This window comes from Leptonychotes weddellii, chromosome 7 (assembly GCF_054177405.1).
Source record: "Leptonychotes weddellii isolate Sample4059 chromosome 7, ASM5417740v2, whole genome shotgun sequence".
Lineage (NCBI taxonomy): Eukaryota > Metazoa > Chordata > Mammalia > Carnivora > Phocidae > Leptonychotes > Leptonychotes weddellii.
In genome coordinates this window covers 31,728,742-31,734,741 of record NC_138375.1, presented here as the reverse complement: position 1 = coordinate 31,734,741, position 6,000 = coordinate 31,728,742, and the positions used below count along the sequence as shown (strand labels likewise).

The 6,000-nt window shown below is 36.7% G+C and overlaps 1 long non-coding RNA gene and 1 pseudogene across 2 annotated transcripts in view; one reads left to right on the top strand and one right to left on the bottom strand.

The window, feature by feature from the left end:
* Positions 1–6,000, top strand: part of LOC102725870 (glyceraldehyde-3-phosphate dehydrogenase pseudogene) — a 271,823-nt pseudogene that overhangs the window by 14,503 nt on the left and 251,320 nt on the right. The window lies entirely within an intron of this gene.
* Positions 1–6,000, bottom strand: part of LOC145722574 (uncharacterized) — a 365,423-nt gene that overhangs the window by 206,832 nt on the left and 152,591 nt on the right. The gene's annotated exons all lie outside the window — the stretch shown is intronic.

Genomic DNA, 6,000 nt, shown 5'->3' with positions numbered 1-6,000 from the left:
AACCATGAGAGACGATGGACTCTGAAAAACAAACAGGGTTCTAGAGGGGAGGGGGGTGGGAGGATGGGTTAGCCTGGTGGTGGGTATTGAGGAGGGCACATTCTGCATGGAGCACTGGGTGTTATGCACAAACAATGAATCATGGAACACTTCATCTAAAACTAATGATGTAATGTATGGAGATTAACATAAGAATAAAAAAAAATAAAAAAAATAAAAAGACACTGGGTGACAGAATGGATAAAAAAAGAAGACCCATCTATATGCTGCCTACAAGAGATTCATTTTAGACCTAAAGACACATGCAGATTGAAAGTGAGGGAATGAAGAAATATTTATCATGCAAATGGATGTGGAAAGAAAGCTGCAGTGACAATACTTATAACAGACAAAGTAGACTTTAAAACAAAGACTGACAAGAGACAAAGAAAGACACTATACTGTCAGAAGGAAACAATCCAACAAGAAGACATAACAATTGTAAATATTTATGCACCCCAATTGGGAACACCCAAATACATAAAAAGTTAATAACAAACATAAAGGAAATAATTGCTAGTAATAAATAATAGTAGGAGACCTTAAAACCCAACTTACATCAATGGATAGGTCATCTAAACAGAAAATCAACAAGGAAACCATGGCTTTGAATGACATACCGGACCAGATGGATTTAATAGATATATTCAGGACATTCCATCCTAAAACAGAAAAATATACATTCTTTTCAAGTGCACATGGAACATTCTCCAGAATAGATCACATATTAGGCACAAAACAAGTCTCAACAAATTCAAAAAGATCAAAGTTATACCATGCATCTTTTTTTAACCACAACACCATGAAACTAGAAATCAACCACAAGAAAAAATCTGGAACGAGCACAAATATATAGAGATTAAGTAACATGCTACTAAACAATGAATGGGTCAATCAAGAAATCAAAAAAAGTAAAAAAATACACAGAGACAAATGAAAATGAAAAAAACAATGGTGCAAAATCTTTGGGATGCAGCAAAAGCAGTTCTGAGAGGGAAGTTCATAGCAATATAGGCCTACCTCAAGAAGCAAGAAAAATCTCAAATACACAACCTAACCTTACACCTAAAGGAGTTTGAAAAAGAAGAACAAATAAAACCCCAAACCAGCAGAAGGAAGGAAATAATAAAGATTAGAGCAGAAATAAACAAAGAAACTTAAAAAACAATAGAACAGATCAATGAAACCAGGAGCTGCTGCTTTGGAAAGATCAACAAAATTGATAAACCTCTAGCCAGACTCATCCAAAAAATAAGAGAGAGGACTCAAATAAACAAAATCAAAAATGAAAGAGCAGAAATAACAACTGACATCACAGAAATACAAAAGATTTTAAGAGAATATTATGAAAAATTATATGTCAACAAACTGGACAATCTAGAAGAAATGGATAAATTCCTAGAAACATATAACCTACCAAAACTGAAGCAAGAAGAAATACAAAATTTGAACAGACCAACTACCAGCAATGAAATTGAATCAGTAATCAAAAAACTCCCAACAAACAAAAGTCCAGGATCAGACAGCTACACAAGTGAATTCTACCAAACATTTACTTATTTTTTCTAAGATTTTTTTTTTATTTGTCAGAGAGAGAGTGACAGTGAACACAAGCAAGGGGAACGGCAGGCAGAGGGAGAAGTAGGCTCCCCACTGAGCAAGGAGCCGGATGCGGGACTCGATCCCAGGACCCTGGGATCATGACCTGAGCTGAAGGCACAAGATCAGGAGCAGATGGGAGGGAAAAGGAGGGCCTCCACATCATCTCACACATCAGACACCTGCTTTCCTACAGTTTGTCCAAAGTGGCACTGGAAGGTTAAGTTACACAACATAAAGTAAGTTCACAGACTATGTCCAATTTCAAGGACCATGAGCAAAACGTGGGACAGCAGAAACATGATGTGGTAATAATAATAACAACAATCAAAATATACTGAGTAAGTACTAGGTGCCAAACACTCTTTTATATATTTAGCATATGTTAATTCATTTAGCATAAAAAGGATAAGAGCCATTTGTAGGCTAAGAGCAGGAAGCAGTATGGGATCAAAATGGGTTATCTCCTCAAACCTTCATGCCATTTTTAACCTCAATAAACCACAGGCCTTTGGGCGCCTGGGTGGCTCAGTCGTTACGCGTCTGCCTTCAGCTCAGGTCATGATCCCAGAATCCTGGGATCGAGTCCCACATCGGGCTCCCTGCTCGGCGGGAAGCCTGCTTCTCCCTCTCCCACTCCCCCTGCTTGTGTTCCTGCTCTCGCTGTCTCTCTCTGTCAAATAAATAAAATCTTTAAAAAAAAATTTAAAAAAAATAATAAAAAAATAAACCACAGGCCTTTGTCTCAATATACTTCAATATCTACATATCATGTGTGCCAAAATCATCATTTTGGCAATTTTCATTACTGAGACAAATAATTTGGAAGGGAGGAAGGAAGGAAGGAAAGAAGGAAGGAAGGAAGGAAGGAAGGAAGGAAGGAAGGAAGGAAGGAAAGAAGGAAAGAAGGAAAGAAAAGAGGAAGAGAGTATATTTTGCAGCCAAACTCATGCTGTCCAGCCCTATGGGAAGTTTCCTTTCTAAGCCTCAACCTATTCTTATCAGAATGGAGTTGTCTTTATGAATAGTTATTTCTCCAGTCCAAGCCTATACCAGGATAACAGGGACCCTCTACTAGGTCGTAATTTATATCAGCCTCATTGATACTAAAAATAAAATACTAACTTTTCTCTATTAATGCCCGATATCTAAACTGTATGCCTTGCTTTGTAAGCAAAAATGTAGAATCCCTGTACTTGGGGTCTGTCAGTGGCCCTGCCCTCAAACTGACTGCTAATAAAGGACCGTATCAGACAAATCAATAAGAAAATGGCACAAGGGGCACCTGGGTGGCTCAGTCGTTAAGTGTCTGCCTTCAGCTCGGGTCATGATCCCAGGGTCCTGGGATCGAGCCCCGCGTCGGGCTCCCTGCTCATCGGAAAGCCTGCTTCTCCCTCTCCCTCTGCCTCTCCCCCTGTTTGTGCTCTGTCTCTCAAATAAATAAATAAAATCTTTAAAAAACAAAACAAAAGCAAAAAAATGGCACAAGATGTGAACATTCAACAAAAGATAACATCCAAATGGCTTAAAAACATAGGAAACAATATTCAATGTCATTGGTCATAAGTGAAATAGAAACTAAAATCACTGTAAGGTGCTACCTGACACTGACCAAAATGGCTAAAACGAAAGACTCTCAATACCAAGTATTGGCAAGGATGGGAAGCAGATGGAACTCTCAGACACTGTCTGAAGGGTATAAAATGAAAACCTGCTTGTCAGTATTTATTAAAACTGAGTGTATAGATGCACTAGAATGAAGCAATTCTACTCCTAGATATATACTCAACAAAAATGTATACAGACATCACAAACAGACATCTACAGCACTCTTTATAATGGCAACATTATTCATAATTGCCAAAAACTGGAAATTACCCCATCCACAGTGGAATGTACATATAAATTGTGTTATATTCCTATAATGAAAAACTACACAATAATGAAAATTGGTGATCTACAACTATACTCAAATACACCACTAAAACTCACAAACATAACATTGAGAGAAAGAAGTTAGACACAGAAGCCTACCTACTGCCTCATTCCTTCTATATAAAGGAGTAAGCACACAAGCAAAACTAATATATACTGTTAGAATTCCCAATAGTGCGTGCCTGGGTGGCTCAGTTGGTTAAGCGACTGCCTTCGGCTCAGGTCATGATCCTGGAGTCCCGGGATCAAGTCCTGCATCGGGCTCCCTGCTCGGCAGGGAGTCTGCTTCTCCATCTGACCGCCCCCCTCATGCTCTCTCTATCTCATCCTCTCTCTCAAATAAATAAATAAAATCTTTAAAAAAAAAAGAATTCACAATAGTGATTATTTGGGGAAAGAGGACTGTGATAGCAAGGGGAACAACAGAACAGGGGCCTTGGGGGCTAATGGTTAATATTCTATTTTTTGATGATCTGAAAGCTGGTAATATGGGTATGTTCACTTTGTGAAAAATCACTGAGCTTTATACTTATGATTTGTGTGTGTGTGCCTTTTCCTGGATATAGGTTACATTCCATTAAAACTTTACCAAACAACCAGGAGGTGGGAAGGCATGTATGGATATTATGTATCAATACGATGAATATTTCTCTGTCTTCAACAAAATTGCTGCTAATATCATTGCCTATAAATAATTCCATGTAGTAAATTCCTCTTAGAATATGTCCTAAGAAAAATATTTGTCTTTCTTGAATACCTATTTATGCTTCATTTATTAAGAAGCTCGGAGCTGGGCGCCTGGGTGGCTCAGTTGGTTGGGCGACTGCCTTCGGCTCAGGTCATGATCCTGGAGTCCCGGGATCGAGTCCCGCGTCGGGCTCCCTGCTCGGCGGGGAGTCTGCTTCTCCCTCTGACCCTCCCCCCTCTCATGTGCTCTCTCTCTCTCTCTCTCTCTCTCAAATAAATAAATAAAATCTTTAAAAAAAAAAAAAAAAGAAGCTCAGAGCTAACCTGAACACTTTGATGCTGTAATTATTTTTAATGAAAGGTTTTTAGCATTTTGAGATCTCCAATTCAATATTTATTTCATGTTCTTTAAACCATTTTGAATGATTCCATCATATTTATGTTTATTCAAGCAACTAGCATCCTCAAAACCTTTCTGGAATTTATAAAAATGCATACTTGAGAGTAGTGAGAATAAATCAGTGATCAAATATAGCCTCTGAAACTGTATGATAAATTAAGAGGTAGGTATTTTATTTAATTTATAGTATACTCTTTATAAATGTTCCTATAATATAACTAATAACTTTTAAGCAAAAATCTACCAGTCATCCATCCAAGCAAACAATTTCAATGTATTAAATGCAAATATTAAAATCAAGTAGGCTATACCAATCATCTGGTCATTACACTGGGCTGTCTCAAACTAAGTCTATCTCTTATTTGGTAGAGAGGAGAGGAAGTGTACACCATCTTCATCATGAAAGGTTAACATTATAAAACCTACAAAGACATCCTCCAGACAAGAGGAAACTCACTATAACAAATGAATTTGAGTGTGTAGCCAAAAACTCTCATTATATGAAAAATAAAACCGAACGTAACAATGCAAGTGGTGGCAAACCAATAAAGATGTTATTTGATGAGTTCACTATAAAATCCAAATAAAGGAAAATGAGAAAGAACTGATGTGGGGCAGAGATAAGTATAAACTGAATAGAGCTTGTTTTCCTGTTGTTTGTAAAAAGCAAATAAATGTCAAATTTTGTAACTAATGAAAATAAGTGAACATCAAATATTTGTGAAGGGGTTGTTTCAAAAAGAAAATCCAAACTGACTTTCAACTATTAATAACTTCAGCTTCCCAAAGGGATTATTTGATTTTAGGTTGCTATTGTTGTTGCTGTTACTGTTATTTAAAAAGTATTGTGACAGACTTTCTCCATTAAGCAGAACAATCATACATTTTTATTTCCTGTCCTTACTGGTAAATACCCCACAAAATTTCTTTATTGATTCTTTTTATTCTCTTAACTAGGTAGGTTAGGCTTCCTTTTATTCTATTTTCTCTTTCTTTCTCGCTAAATAATATTTCTAAATTAATAATAGGTAGATAATAACAGTTAACACATGTTGAGTGGTAACTATAAGTCAGGCACTCTTTCAAACACATTACATATAATAATTTGTTTAATCTTCAAAACAACCTGATGGGCTAAGTGCCATCATCACCACCATTGTAGAGATGAAAAAAACTAAGGCCCAGAGGATTTAAGTTATATCCCAAGGTTACCTAGCTAATGTGTTAAAATCCAAACCCAGTAATACAAAAATACTATGCAGTATGATGAAATGGTATGTAAAATATAAATATTCAAAGGTTAGGTCTATAGGAAAAACAATTTTCCAACAATGTTGAAC